The sequence below is a fragment of the Gorilla gorilla genome, chromosome X, assembly GCF_029281585.2.
Source record: "Gorilla gorilla gorilla isolate KB3781 chromosome X, NHGRI_mGorGor1-v2.1_pri, whole genome shotgun sequence".
Taxonomy (NCBI): Eukaryota; Metazoa; Chordata; class Mammalia; order Primates; family Hominidae; genus Gorilla; species Gorilla gorilla.
In genome coordinates, this window is record NC_073247.2 from 99,851,545 (window position 1) to 99,867,414 (window position 15,870).

Consider the following 15,870-nt stretch of genomic DNA (forward strand, 5'->3'; position numbering starts at 1 on the left):
TGACTGCACCTTCACTGAAAGTTGAGTAAAAGATGTTTTCATCTTTTATTGTGGAGAGTGAGTAGTGCCTTAAGGTGATAAATTCCTCAGCCACGGAAAATGGGTTCAAAATAATGATCTGTTTTATCTTTAGGAACTGATTTCAAAATATTTGGAAATATTGGGGAAAGCAAAAAGTGACAGTATATGAAGGTTACATTCAGCCTATGTGACATTGGCTTATGATTTCTAGTTTATACTTTCCATAAAAATCTCTGATAAAAATGTTCATGAGAAAAGAACCAAGGACACACTACTTCAATATTCTGGGTAAAATATTTCAGTAATTACAATTTCACCTCTTTTATTGTTTTGGAAATCAATATTTTCTTATTGTTGTTTATAGAACTATCACAAAAAAACTGTCGAATGTGTTGCTGAAGTCCAGATATAAATGTGTTTGCCTTTTTTCGTAGTTCCATGACTTGATAAGTAAATGAGCTTGTTTACATGATATGTGTTTTATGGCATAGGTACTTGATGAATTCATACTAATTACAAACATGGAAACTGTGTAGTGTAGGGGCTATGCATAAAAACGGTGGAATCATAAGGATTTGGGTTCAATCCACATTCCGCTGTCTACTAGCTGTGCGATATTGAGAAAATTATCTAACCTTTTGGAATCTCTATTCCCTTAACATTTTAATCTAGAAAATAATAGAACCTACTCTATATGGTGTTTGTGAAGATTAAATGAGGTAATGTATGTCTAGAATCAAGGCTCGATAATATTAGCTATTGTGCTTAGTGATCATATCTTTAGTTGTATGTTCAATAATACTGACAAAAGGGATATCAAGTTCAATGGTCTGTGGTTTTCAAAACATAAATATAATTTAATGGTTTTTACGGATGAATTTTCCTTTATTGAAACACATTGAGTTGAGGAATAGGGAAATAATTATCAGGTAAGCTTATACGGCACATGATTATGATTAAGTTCCACTAATTTATATTTCTGCATTATGCTTTCTGTTAATTACAGCACATTATATTCATGCAGCAGTAGTAGGAAGCACTGATTTTTTAATGTCCTTCTCTTGATAAAGCAATTTAACATCAGGAAGGTTTAGTTGTGTCCTTTTCTGTCATTTGATTATATGATACTCTAATGTTAAGAAATCAAGTCGAGGTCCAGGAAATTTAGACAGATTACTTTTGATGTACAAAACATATGTGTATATATATATATATATCTCCAGTAGTTGTACCTGGATTTCAGCTATTTTTGTGTTGAAATTTCCCATTATTCATGGTTTTTCCCAAGCACAAAATCCTGAGCCATGGAATACCAGGTAATGGTACAATATAGTTGCACAGTTTGATTTCCACACTGTTCAGGAATCCGCAGATTTATCTGAATTTTTTTCTCTCCTATAGTATTACTAAGTGTTTCATCAGATATTTTAGGCATAATAGCTGTAGTCTGGGGAGTCTCAGTGTGTCCAAATCCTTATAGTGACCCATGGGTTAAAGTGACATAAAACAGGCAGTGGAAATTGCATCTCCATGATGATGATAATAAGCTTGTATGCTCATTCTGATTGTGATCCTCGGGAAACAAATTTTTCCTATGATGTCTCCTGACTGTCCATCCAACGTGCCTTACTTGTTCAAAAATACTAATATCTGAAACATCCCACATGGCAAGGAAGGAATCAGAGCATGAGCCGTGTTCTGCTTCTTGGAGATATGGTTAATGAGAAAGTGTAGTGATGGGCAATAGCAACAAGGAAACTCTCAATGCAGATATAAAGTCCTGGAGTCCTGGAACCACAGCTTCTACAGTTTGCCATTTCCATACATGCTTTTCACAAATAATGCCAAATTTTACCATCAAAGCAATAATTACTACTTGCCAAAGAGAAACAAAAAATACCAGCATTACACAAAGAAATCTGCCAACATGTTGGATTGGGCTCAGTTCTTCCTTTAGTTTTTTGTAAAAGAGCAGAAGACACTACATGGCAAACAGTTGTGACATGTTGTTTATCATAACCAAATAAGTCTAAGTATATGAAAAGCTAATCATATATAGCAAGCATTTCACAGATTAAAACAATGATGGTGGTGAATGGTCTGACAACTGTATACTGCAATATACCTAGTTTGCCTAAACAGCAATACTTCTACCGTAGTCTATGGTAGACAGCAACATAGAGGAGGAAAATGTTTCTGCTGATCTTCGGTTTCAGTAATTAGTACCAGATTTGGATAATGGTTAGTTAGATAATGGGTAAGGAATCTCATAAAGTTGTAAATGACATAAGCTTTATAGAATTCTCTGCAGGTATGCACATATATTGCAATGCTGGAGTGTCCAATTATCTAAATTGTAAATGGGTACCATCCAAAGAATCCTTATGATTGGTTTTTGTAGTTTAGGTTGCATATAATGCACTAACTGTAGCAATATAACCCATAACGATATAGGTATTGTCAACAGCAAAAACAATTCCAGCAATAAACTAAGCCTTTGGTGTGCATTTGCATCTCCAGTTTCTGTAATCCCCATATGCATAAGGCAACCACAACCACTATGGACACCAGGTAGATGACCACCGCTAAAGTTCGAACCCACTGTCTCCAGTTCATCCAGGTACAAGTGCAAAGCATGTTTTCGTACAAATCAGCTCCGAGTGGCAAAGGAAAAAAGCCTGAAGGAGATTGTAACGGGAACCCTGTCCTTTGTTTCGTCAACTCATGTACTATGGAGAAAGAGCTGTTGCCCAATTTTAGCAACAGCTTAAGCCACCTCCTTGGCCAGAACTGTGTTTGTGCTGCTGCTACTGCTGCAACTGAGGCCACTCAGGGTGCCACCCTGCACACTCCACTTTTGCCCCACAGCTACCTGCCGGCTGGCTATTTTCTTTGGGGACTGAGATTCCTCCCTCCGGTGTCTCTTCACCCAATTCTGCTGGTAGATAAGGCCTCAGGATTTCCTCACTCATTCACATGGAACATCCCCTGTGATGGAGTGCAAGGACCAACCAGGACTTTGAATTTAATGTTTTTATTAATGAATGCATTAGATTACAACTTGGAAGAAATCCTGTATTAGTATCTCAACTGTCCTAAGAAGTGAGTTCTACAAGCTTCCATGAATGAACTTAATGCTGAATCCCAAGGATACTTTACATATATTCATCATAAATGACTGCCTACATTATGGGTTTTGAGAGGTTCTGAAGTGCCTACCTACCTCCAAATATCTCTCACATCAGACTGCTGTAAAAGCTAAAATCGATATGTTAGGACCACTGCTTTAGATAGCATATCTTTAGAAGGTCTAATATTAGTACTCAATTTTTATCAGGTAAATACATTCAGAGTACAGGATTGAAAAGAAAATTGGGAAGAAAACTTATTTTAGAAAGTTTGGAAGCAAATGATGTTGACCCTAAGGTGAAACAAGTCATCCTCTGCATGAGAATGGGGCACTGGGTTACCAAGTAGCTGAAAAGCTTCTTAGTCTCTATGGGTAAAAGTAAGCTGCAAAATATCAAAGAAAATCTTGTGTAGTTTAATGATCAGGGATGACAAATAGCATAAGAAAATTACTAGAGGGAAGTGGGTGGGTAAAAAGAAACTTTATTTGCTTCATACTGGCCATGCCTACCCCTACTCGTCACCCCAGTCTTTTGGGTATAAAGACAATTACACTTGAATTTGCTTAAGAGGAAAACAATCAGTAGCACTATGTAGCTGTGCTATTTAAAAAAAATCTTCTCTCAGAGTATGGAATAAAATAATTGGAAGAAGCAACAATCTATGTGAGCAAGCATCCTCTACAGGAGATAACACAGGAATAGACTTGGGGAGGAGTTTCCCAAGACTAGAGGAAGAATCACAAAGAGTTCACATGAGATGTCTTTCTTCTGAAGTGCTCAAAAGACTGTGTGAATGCAAAATACCTTGGAGGATGGCTGTCATGGTGTCCTCAGGGTCTTCATCATGAGGTGAATAAATTTTTTCTGGTTTTGCCTTGTATTGAATTCCTTACTAGAATAGATGGTCAGGTACCCAGGCTCCTGTGTATTGCTAAGGTGCCTCTATACATAAATAATACAAATTGCATATGAATGCCAAAGTGCATGATTTAATTATATCTTTAATGTCTCGTCATGTACTTGAAGTTCATATCATTTTATTGGTTTTCTTTCCAATTTTTCCCTTGGGTTAAAGACAAAGTCTAATAATGGAAAATAATTAAATTTCCTTCAGTTGAGAATGTCAATGTGGTTGGTATTCAGAATATCAATGGGTTTTCTAAAAGGAAGAAATTAAGCATAGAACTTTTAGTAAGACAAACATTACTATATATTAAATCTGGATTAAAATTTAGATGCTACTCCTTAGCTCTTAATGGTACTTAACATGGCAATTTTTCTACAGCATCAAGTAATGTGATTGGAGGCAAGGTGTGATAAACATAAAATCTTTTAGCCAATTGAAAGATATAACAACACGGTGATATTTTTAGTTTCAATTTTTATGATCGCATATGTGTGCCTGTGATTGTATGTGTGTGATGTAAATCATACTTGCTACATTACCTGCCTCAAAATTATTAGGTTGCCTTTCTTAACTCTCACTCATAGTAGAGGTAATTCTGCTATAGGGCAGATTACCAATACAGCACTCCATCAACTAGCACTGTTTGCTATATCCATGGAGACATGTCATTACCTAAAAATCTCCAAAATGGCATTAGCTAAAAAAGTCCAAGATATGGATATGAAAGAAGATTAACCAAATTTTAAAATATGTTTTCAGACACCTCCATCCGGGAAGTTGGTCCTTCCCGGATTTATTTGTTGGGGCAAATATATCTATGCTTTCAGGAACTAGTGTGTAATATTTAGTTCACATGATGAATTATGGCCTTTACCTGAACCCTCTTCTTTCCCTTCCTACAAAATATGATAGGATTAAAAAACACCATATCTCTTATTTTATACTGAGGAGCATTTCTTAGGTATGCTAACAAAATGATGGAATTCTTTGCTTACAGAGTAAGATCTTTCTGGCAGACGCTAATAGTGGTGAAATAAAACAAATTGCATCAACCTGTTCAGTTTAGTATAGTAATACATATATTTTCATTTTAATCCATTTATATAAATATTGGTTTAGTATAGGAGTAGATATATTTTCATCTTAATACATTTATATAAAATTGGCAAACTTATGTAGGTAGACATTTATTGAGTACATAATCTGTGCCAGACACTGTTCCAGATCATATATGGGAATCATTAACCTGAATATGTTTACTAGAACATTCTATTATTAATAATGTCAGAGAAAAGAGGGAATACTGTATATAGTTTTGACTCTAACAGTGAGTATATAGAACATGTAAATTTATGTATATTAAATTATTTTATGTTTAAGATCCCCAAACACTTCTTTATTGCCAAAGTCAATGAGTAATTTTCAGTCTAATCTGCTTGAGCACCGTGATGTATACTTGTTATGGTATCATTTGCTGGTTCCTCTCTTCAAGAAAAAAGCTGCCCAGATGACTTATAGAACCGTGAGCTAAGTAAATGCTTGTTGTCATAAGCCACTAAGTCTGGGGCTTATATGTCATGCAACAGCAGTTAATTTCAAGTTTGGGGCTATCCCTTGTGAATAAAACTGGTATAGACATTCTTGTATGATATGGTTTGGCTCTGTGTCCCCACCTGAATTTCATGTCAAATTGTAATTCCCAACGTTGGCGGAGGGATCTAGTGGGAGGTGATTGATCATGGGGGCAGAATTCCCCCTTTGTCTTCTCATGAGACTGAGGGAGTTATCATGACATCTGTTTTTTTAAAAGTATGTAATACTTCCTCCTTTAATCTCTCTCTACTGCCACCATGTGAGGATGTGCTTGCTTCTACTTTGCCTTCCACCATGATTGTAAGTTTCCTGAGGCCCCACAACCATGGCCCCTGTACAGTACGGGAACTGTGAGTCAATTAAATATCTTTTATTTATAAATTATCCAGTCTCAGGTAGTTCTTTACAGCAGTTTGAGAACTGACTAATACAGAGAATCAGTACTGACAGAGTGGGGTACTGCCATAAAGACACCTGAAGGTGTGGAAGTGACTTTGGAACTGAGTAAAGGGCAGTAGTTGGAACAGTTTGGAGGGACTAGAAGAAGACAGGAAGATGAGGGAAAGTTTGGAACTTCCTAGAGACTTGTTGAATGGCTGTGACCAAAATGCTGATAGTGATATGAACGGTGAAGTCCAGGCTAAGGTGGTTTCAGATGGAGATGAGGAACTTATTGGGAACTGGAGTAAAGGTCAATCTTGCTATGCTTTAACAAAGAGACTGGTGGCATTGTGTCCCTGCTCTAGAGATCTGTGGCACTTTGAACTTGAGATGAATGATTTAGGGTATCCAGTGGAAGAAATTTCTAAGCAACAAAGCATTCAAGGTGTGGCCTGGCTGCTTCTAAAATCCTATGCTCATTTGCTTAAACAAATTACCTGAAACTAGAATTTATATTTAAAAGAGAAGTAGAGCATAAAATTTTAGAAAATTTGCGGTCCTACTATGCAGTAGAAAAGAAAAACCCATTTTCTGAGGAGCAATTCAAGGCTGCAGAAATTTGCGTAAGTAAATAAGAGCTGAATGTTATTAGCCATGACAATGGATATAATGACTCCAGGGTATTTCAGAGAACTTTGCTGCAACTTTCCCATCACAGGCCTAGAGGTTAGGAGAAAAAAAATGGTTTTGTGGGTCGGGGCCTTGCTTCTCTGTGCAGCCTTGAGACATGGTGCCCTGTGTCCTAGCTGCTTCAGCTTCAGCCATGGCTGTAAGGGGTCAAGGTAAACTTCAGGCCATTGCTTCAGAGGGTGAAAACACCAAGCCTTGGTGGCTGTCACTCAGTGTTGGGCCTGCAGGAGTGCAGAAGGCAAAAATAGAGGTTTGGGAACCTCTGCCTAGAATTCAGAGGATGTATGGAAATGCCTGATTGTCCAGGCAGAAATCTGCTGCAGGGGCAGAGCCCTCATGTAGAACCTCTGCTAGGGCAGTGCAGAGGGAAAATGGGGGTTGAGAGCTTCCACACAGAGTCCCCACTAGGACACGGCCTAGTGGAGCTGTGGGAAGAGGTCCACTGTCCCCCAGGCCCCAGAATGGTAGATTCAGTGATAGCTTGCACCGTGCATCTAGAGAAGCCATGGGCACTCAACACCAGCCCTTAAAGGCAGCCATGAGGGCTGTACCTAAAGAACTACAGGACTGTAGCTGCCCAGGGCCTTGGGAACCCACCCTTTGCATCAGTGTGGCCTGGATGTGTGACATGGAGTCAAAAGATATTATTTGTAGCTTTATGACTGCCCTGCTAGGTTTAGAGGTTTATTTTGCTATGGTTAGGACCATGACCCATGACACAGCCTCAGGAGTTCCTGAGAACATGTGCCTAAGGTGATGGGTTACACCTTGGTTTTATACATGCTAGGGAGACAGAAGTTGCAGGCAAAGACATAAATAATATATGTAAGGTATACATATATTATACCTTAAAGTAAATAAATTATATAAATTATACATTGGTTCAGCCCAGAAAGTTGGGACATCTTGAAGTGGTGGCTTCCAGGTCATAGGGGGATGTAAAGATTTTCTGATTCTCAATTCCCCCTGAAAAGCTGAATTCAGCATAAAGAAATGCTTGAGTTTAGATAAGGAAGTTGTGGAAGTCAAGGTTTTTATCATGTACATGAAGCCTCCATGTAGCAGACTCTAGGAAGAAAAGATGATGAATGGCCCTTATCAGACCTTAAAAGATGTCAGAGTCTCTGGGAAAGACCTAGCAAGGGAAGAAGATTCTCTACGGAATGCAAATTTTTCCCACAAGGGACAGATTTGCAGGGCCATTTCAGAATATGTCAAAGAAATATATTTGGGGGTAAATATTTTGATTTCCTTCAGGGACTGTTATCTGTCATATGATGCTGTACCAGTTAGGTTGAAATTTGGTCATAGAATTATTGCTACAAAGAGTCTGTTTTCTCAGTCTTAAGAGCTCTGTTTTAATGTTAGTGCTGGTCCATTGTGTCTAAACACCAAAGGGAAGAGGGTATGAGTCATATCTGAATCCCCCTTCTCATTATGGCCTGAACTATTTTTTTCAGGTTTTGTTGAGTTCTCCTTGGCCAAGAGGAGTTCCGTTCAGGCAGTTGGGGGCTTAGAATTTTATTTTTGGTGTATGTCTGCCATGTAATGAGAATAATAAATAAAATTTATTAAGTACTTCTTATATGCCAGACACTAGTATGTGTGGTTACATGAATCCACTTGGCAAATATTCTCAATAATGTGAAAGCAGGTTCATTGTTTTCCTTAATTTTACAGAGGAAACAGGAACAGGGAGTTTCAGTAACTTGCCCAAGATCCTGCAGATAACAATCAGCAAAATCAGGCTTTAAAGCCAGGCAGTCTGATTTCAGAGTCTGTGCTCAAAGCCATTATGATATGCTGTTCTTGATCATTTGAATTCTGGACTTAAGTATCCCTGAACTGGAATGGTAACTCTACAATGTTATCACTAATTCTGTCACCCTATATGGTTCTGTTTACACATCGTTAGCAATTGTGTTTCATCTTATGGTCAACAGATGACTGAATTACTTCCAGCATCATGGCAGTGTTCCAAAAAATAATAACAAACAGCAACATAGACAAGTTGACACTTACCTCTATCACAGGAAAAACAGCTTCAATGGCAAAACTTGTCCATGTACCTCAAGCACGAGTAAGGGATTGAGACTTCCCTGGCCCAAGGTTTTGACCTATACTGCCTCCATAGTCTCATCACCAGGAGTCTTTGTCCCAGTGTAGAAGATAGCCCTTTCAGGCTCTCTGAGTCCCGTATCAGTAAAAATTTTCAGTGATTGCACTGAAAACCTGGATCTGATTCTATGATCACCAATTAGTCTTCTGATTATGCTTTTGCCTCCCATTAAGGCAGAGAATGTGCTATTCTCTCAGATGTTATGTGGAAATCTATTGAGCAGGAGAGTGAAGCCTGGCTGAAGGCACACATTTTGATTAATTTTACTTGGAAATCTTATAGTAACACAATTTTATTAATCTGTAGCTTATACCCTTTTTCTCAATATATTTTAAAACCTCTTCAGCAAGGGAAGGATGCAGGGAGAGAGCGAGTCTGGATCAAAATATTCTGATCTCATTAATTTGGATAAATGAGAGGGGAAAGAAAAGCAAGGAGGTATTACAGAAAAGTGAAATACACAAACAATTTTAAAATAAGTGTATTTTAAAAATTCATGTGATATCCCTAAAGGTGGGTACTATGTTTATTTTTGCTCAATATTGTGTACCCAGTACCTGGCATAGTGTCTGATACAATAGATACTCAATAACTAAGTCAAATTAATGAATAAATACAAATACTACTAAGAATAGGCACCAAGCAGACATGCTTGAACTAATATATAATAAACTTATGGTGAATCATTATTAATTTTAGAATTATAAATGCTTAAGCTTTTGAAAACCTTTGCTCTATGTGATTATTAATTACTTAAATAATTAATGTGATCCATAAGTAATTCAAAATTAATTAGTTTTTTTACCATTTACAAAGAAAATTTATAAGTTAATATCCACACAATCTCTGTATAAATCATCATGAATTTCATTTTAGAAATTTGAGTTTACTGAGGAGTTAGTAGAGTTGTCTATTCATAACTTACAGCAAGTAGAAGTAAAAACGTGCCATTTACAACCCTTTTCAATAATAGTCTGTTTACTTTCCTTGACCAAAATAATGTCAATATAATAGTCCCTATCAGAACTACTTATTCCTAATAAAAGCTAGATGAATCAAGCCTGTGCATAGAAAAGCATTTGCCTTTAAGCTTCTTGAATGGAAGAGTTTAAGATGGTATCTAGAGAGAGACAGAATATCATAGAATAACATTCCTGTCTGCCAAAGAAAATTATTCTGAGCAAAACTATCTCTTCCACTGGCTTCTTTTTGTTCTTGAATTTCTTAATATTGGCTGAACTGCAAGTTACACTGTACTGATATGGAGGAAGGTAGGAAGTAGAAGTGTGTGAGATAAAACAACATTTTGGTCAATATGCCAATCAATCACCTTAGTTAGATTATTTGAAAGAGGTTACTTTTTTGTCAGCTGCCAGTGTAGCACAAGTCATTATATCCTGAATAACTCATTCTACTTACTGTGATGACATGTTTTGATTGTTTACTCTGTGCCAGTCACTTTATAAATGCTTTACTGAAATATGACTCATTCAATCCTTGCAGCAACCTTGTGAAATAAGCAAAGTTTCACCCATTTCACAGATGTCAAAATTCAGGCACAGAACTGTTCAACCATACTTTTCCAAGGCCACTCAATCAGTAAGTAGACAAGCTGAAATTCAAATTTGGGCATCTGCCTACAAGTTTCCTGATCAATGTATCTAAACTGCCTTATGACACAGACTAGGGCCCTGATGAAGTGGGGTGAAGGAAAGGTGATATAAGATGATGACAATATATTCAGGAGAACAAGAGGGCTGTTCAGGTTGTGAGCATATGGGGAAAAAAGGGTAGAGAGATGGTCAACACACTTTATAACTTTGCTAATGACCAACCCTGTTTATCATTATTTGTAAATATTATCATTTGTCAAAGACGTTTTTCACATGTTTATTCTTCGCATTAATTTTCAAAAATTATAATGTCAAATATTCATGAGCTATTAAAACACCACTAAAAAAATGTAGCCTTCTGTTGGTACTTAGAAATTTACATCGTTATACATTTGAAGAAATGGTATGCCAGAGGGAAGATACATTCATCAATTAGAATTTGTCACTTTTTTTTTTTTTGAGACAGAGTTTCACTCTGTCGCCCAGGCTGGAGTGCAGCGGCAGTATCTCAGCTCACTGCAACCTCCACCTCCCAGGTTCAAGCGATTTTTCTGTCTCAGCCTCCTGAGTAGCTGAGACTACAGGTGTAAGCCACCACGCCTGGTTAATTTTTGTATTTTTAGTAGAGACGGGGTTTCACCATGTTGACCAGGCTGGTCTCAAACTCTTGACTTCATGATCCACCTGCCTTGGCCTCCCAAAGTGCTGGGATTACGGGCATGAGCCACCGCACCTGGCCACATTTATTTTTTAAAATATATAAAAATAAAAATGACAATCTAATCTATGTGATAGATTGTTTATCATGTTTTTTTTTTAGGTATAGAAATCAGATTTTACAATAGAAAAACAAGAAACAGATCTTTGGTACACATAATCTGATTAAAACACCAGCAATTTTCTAGGCCCAGAAATAACAAGTAATTTAATATCATACAACTTAATGACACTCAACCACTGACTGTGCAAAACAGTATACCAAGTACAGTGATGTAAATGTGATACTATGTACCTACAGAGAAACCTTATAAACAAAGGGAATCAGGTATTTCAAAAATAAAAAATCTTCAGAAAATCTGTCTTATAATCAAGCTCTTGGCTACTCTTTACTTTTAAAATTAAATGTAAATGACCAGATTTAATTATCTTTACACACACGCACACACACACACACATACACGAATTAAGCTCATTTTGCTGAGTACTCACTAACAATATATATTTAAAGGCTTAGCACTTTTTTTTTTTTTTGAGACAGAATCTTACTCTGTTGCCCGGGCTACAGTACAGTGACGTGATCTCGGCTAATTGCAACCTCCACCTCCTGGATTAAAGCGATTCTCATGCCTCAGCCTCCCAAGTATAAGTATATGGGATTACAGACATGTGCCACCACGCCTAGCTAATTTTTGTATTTTCAGTAGAGGCGAGGTTTCACCATATTGGCCAGACTGGTCTCGAACTCTCGGCTTCAAGTGATCTGCCTGCCTCAGCCTCCCAAAGTGCTGAGATTACAGGTGTCAGCCATTGCACCTGGTGAATGCTTTTGTTTAAAAAAACAAAACAGTAGTAGTCTATAATAGTAGTCCTCAAGCTATCCATGTAGCCGGACCAAATTTACTATTTCCAATCTGTTGCAAAGTTATGTTTTGTACAATAAAATAAAAAGTAATTAATTTAAAAATTAAAACAGAAAATAATACAGAATAAAATTCCAAATATTTTATCTTTACATTCAATACATGTAAAATTACTGTGTGATAGTTTTAAATGTTTTTATTCAATTTTTATAGTTACTTGGCTGCCAATTGATAATGGTTGGCAGATTAGCACTGGCTCCCACATCAAACTTTGAGTAAAATTTCTCTAGAGTACTCAGCAGTAGCCCTCAATATAAGTACACCAATTTAAAGAGAGATTCTGTCACAGATAACAGAAGCGAAACTTTTTATTTGCTTAGAATCAAATAGCACTAGCAAAACAAATATAGTAGCAGATTAACACATTATATTGTTTTTTGTTTTTTAAATTACTTTGGTTGACCAAAGCCTTCTGTCTGATTGACAAATAGGGATAGAAATACATTTGACTCACTGGAAGGGAATAGACTTGGGATCCATTGAAATATTTTAATTTTATTCAGAATTGAGACAAGGCCTCTTATATAATTAACCCTGACAATAAAAGAGGAAGTGAAACTTCAATTCATGAAATTACTTTTCTTTTTTTTATAGGTATTAGTCATTGTTCACTATTCAACCATTACAAACACAATGTTAAAAAGTGTAACAAAATTGGAATCATCTGACAATGTTAGCTATGTTCATGATAACTAATGAAGTGATTGATTTTGTGGCTGTATTTTGGTAATGATCTAAGTTGCAAAGTAGAAATTAAAGTGTCAAAAATGAATTTCTCATTTGTCTGGAAGAATAATAAAATTTGGTCTTTTTTCCCTTTGTATCCATATGTTGAATTATTCTGCATGACATTTCAGGGCCAAATCATCAGTCCATTCTTAATTTCATATCAATTCAGATGATACAAATAATTGAATATAGAGTATCAGAACTGAAATGAAAAACTAAGGCAAATATTATGAGTGATAGTTTAGTTAATATGGAAGAAAATATAAGTGCTAGCTTGGTTTGTGATAGAACACAAAAATGTGAGTTGAAAATTATTCCCAGTAAGAAAAATAGCAATGATTGGTGACAATAAATAAATTGGATAGGCTGAATATTTTAATTCCAAATTACAATTAATGTATTAATATAGATTTATTGAATATTCACTATATATGAGGCGCTGTTTTAGTTACTGGGAATATAGCAATAAAGAAGATGATAGTTCTTTTAGAGCTTAAATTAAATGAGGATATTTGTGGAAAGAACTCCTTGTAAAATATTTTATAGATTTTAAGATATGTATTTTTCACATTTTACTATCTCAAATCATAATTCATCTTAATAATTTAAGGGATCTTATAAGCTTTTTTACAGGAGGCGGCTGTGAAAAAATTGACACTGTCTCATTACCTCATGATTTGTACATGTGTGAACTTCATCTTAGTCTTTCATGTTGCCCTAAATTTAACAAAATTATGTGCATTGTTTGATGAAAGCCTCATTCATTAACGGAAGGTAATTTGCAAACAGGATAGAGCTTCCCAATGAATTAGGAAGGCAAAAGAGTTTGCCTCAAACCAGAAAGAGATTCCCTTGGACTCAGGTAAAGAAAGAGAAAGAGGTCAGATGGTTAACAAGCCACCTAAAATAGAAGTCTAGAATCCCTTGGTAAATCACCAGGGCTGTTAATTCTTGATACATTTGTAGATATAATTTTAACAGTAAAAATAAACTTCCTGGAAAGCACAGTGACTTAGTCTTTATTCTTGATGGCTGACTGCACAACTTGAGCTCTTCAGCATTTCAGTCAACAAAATATTTAGGGAATATTTTAGGCAGAAACGTGGATTGGTTGCCAACTGAAAATCTTTTGTTTACACTTTCTGGTTAAAATAAAGGCAGTACCAACATTACAACTTGCATATTGCAGCACTATTCACAATAGCAAAGACTTGGAACCAACCCAAATGTCCATCAATGATAGACTGGATTAAGAAAATGTGGCACATATACATCTTAAAATACTATGCAGCCATAAAAAAGGAAGAATTCATGTCCTTTGCAGGGACATGGATGAAGCTGGAAACCATCATTCTCAGCAAACTATCACAAGGACAGAAAACCAAACACCGCACGTTCTCACTCATAGGTTGGAGTTGAACAATAACACATGGACACAGGGCAGGGAACATCACACACCAGGTCCTGTCGGAGGGTGGGGGGTTGGGGGAGGGATAGCATTAGGAGAAGTACCTAATGTAAATGACGAGTTGATGGGTGCAACAAACGAACATGGCACATATATACCTATGTAACAAACCTGCACGTTGTGCACGTGTACCCTAGAATTTAAAGTATAATAATTTTTAAAAATCCTTGCATAATTAGTATTGGAGTCTTAGACAAAGTCATGGAGATAATAAAGGAACATCTTATAATGCCATATTAACCACATTCTGGAAGTCGCAGAGAATAGTATTGTGTGATAAAATATGGACTTTAGACTTTGAAAATCTGAAGTCAAACATGACTAAAAAGAGGTCTCCCTGGATATAAAATTAACATAAAAAGTGAATTGTCTTTCTATATACTAGCAATGAATACAAGGAAAAATCAAAATTAAAAATACAATGCCATTAATAATCACTCAGAGAAAAAATGAAATGTTTAGTTATAAATCTAACAAAACATGTATAAGACATATATATTGAAAACTATAATACCGATGAAATATATCAAAGGTGGTATAGATAAAAATTGACATGTAAAGCATGTTCATAGATTGGAAGACTCAACTTGGTAAGTATATCAATTCTCAATAAATTGATAAACAGGGTTAACATAATGCTACTGACAACCCAGGAAGATACTCTGTAATTATGGATAAGATTACTTGGAAAGTCATATGGAGAGAAAAATACACTAGGATTGATGAAATAATTTTGAAAAGGAAGAATAAAGTGGGAGGAGTCAGTCTAAATAATTACAAAACTTACTACAAAACTTATTATATAACTATTATTTTTAGAAGGGACAGACACATAGAATGGAACCAAACAGAAGAAAAATAGGACTACATGTATATGGCCATTTGATTTTTGCCATAGGCACAAATGTGATTCAGTGGAGGAATGATAAACTTTTTAACAAATGGTGATGAAACACGTGCATACCAATAGGCAAAAATTGACCTTAAACTAAATCTCTCACTTAATTAAAAACTTAACCCAGAATGCATCATTGACTTAAATATAAAACTTTGAAATATAAAACATAATTTTTGGAAATGATAAATTGGACTTCATCACAAGTTAAACCTTTTGGTCTGCAGACACCTCTATTAAGAGGAAGAAAAGACAAGCTACAGACTGGGAGAAAGTATTTGCAAACTATCTTTATATTTAAAATTTATAAATACCTCAAGGTACAGTATACATTCAACAATAAAAGCTAGAAATGGACAAAAGACATGAAAAACATTTCACAGAAGAGTATTTACACATGGCACATAAGCGATGAAACACATTAATATCATGAGTCCTTAGAGAAATGCAGATTAAAACCACAAGAGATATCACTACACACCTATTAGACCGCTAAAATAGAAAATAGTGGCAATACCAAATGCTGCTGCGGCTGCAGCTTATGTACCTCTGATACCTTCTTAGTAGGAATGTAAAATAGTACAACCACTCCTGAAAATTTTGTCAGTTTTTTAAAAAACTAAACACACATTTACCATATGACCTAACAATTGCCTTCTTGAGCATTTATCCCAGATAAATGA

At 35.9% G+C, this 15,870-nt stretch overlaps 1 pseudogene; it reads right to left on the reverse strand.

The window, feature by feature from the left end:
- Positions 1 to 1,379: 1,379 nt before the first annotated feature.
- LOC101139230 (transmembrane protein 184C-like) lies at positions 1,380 to 2,676 on the reverse strand (annotated as a pseudogene).
- Positions 2,677 to 15,870: the final 13,194 nt, after the last annotated feature.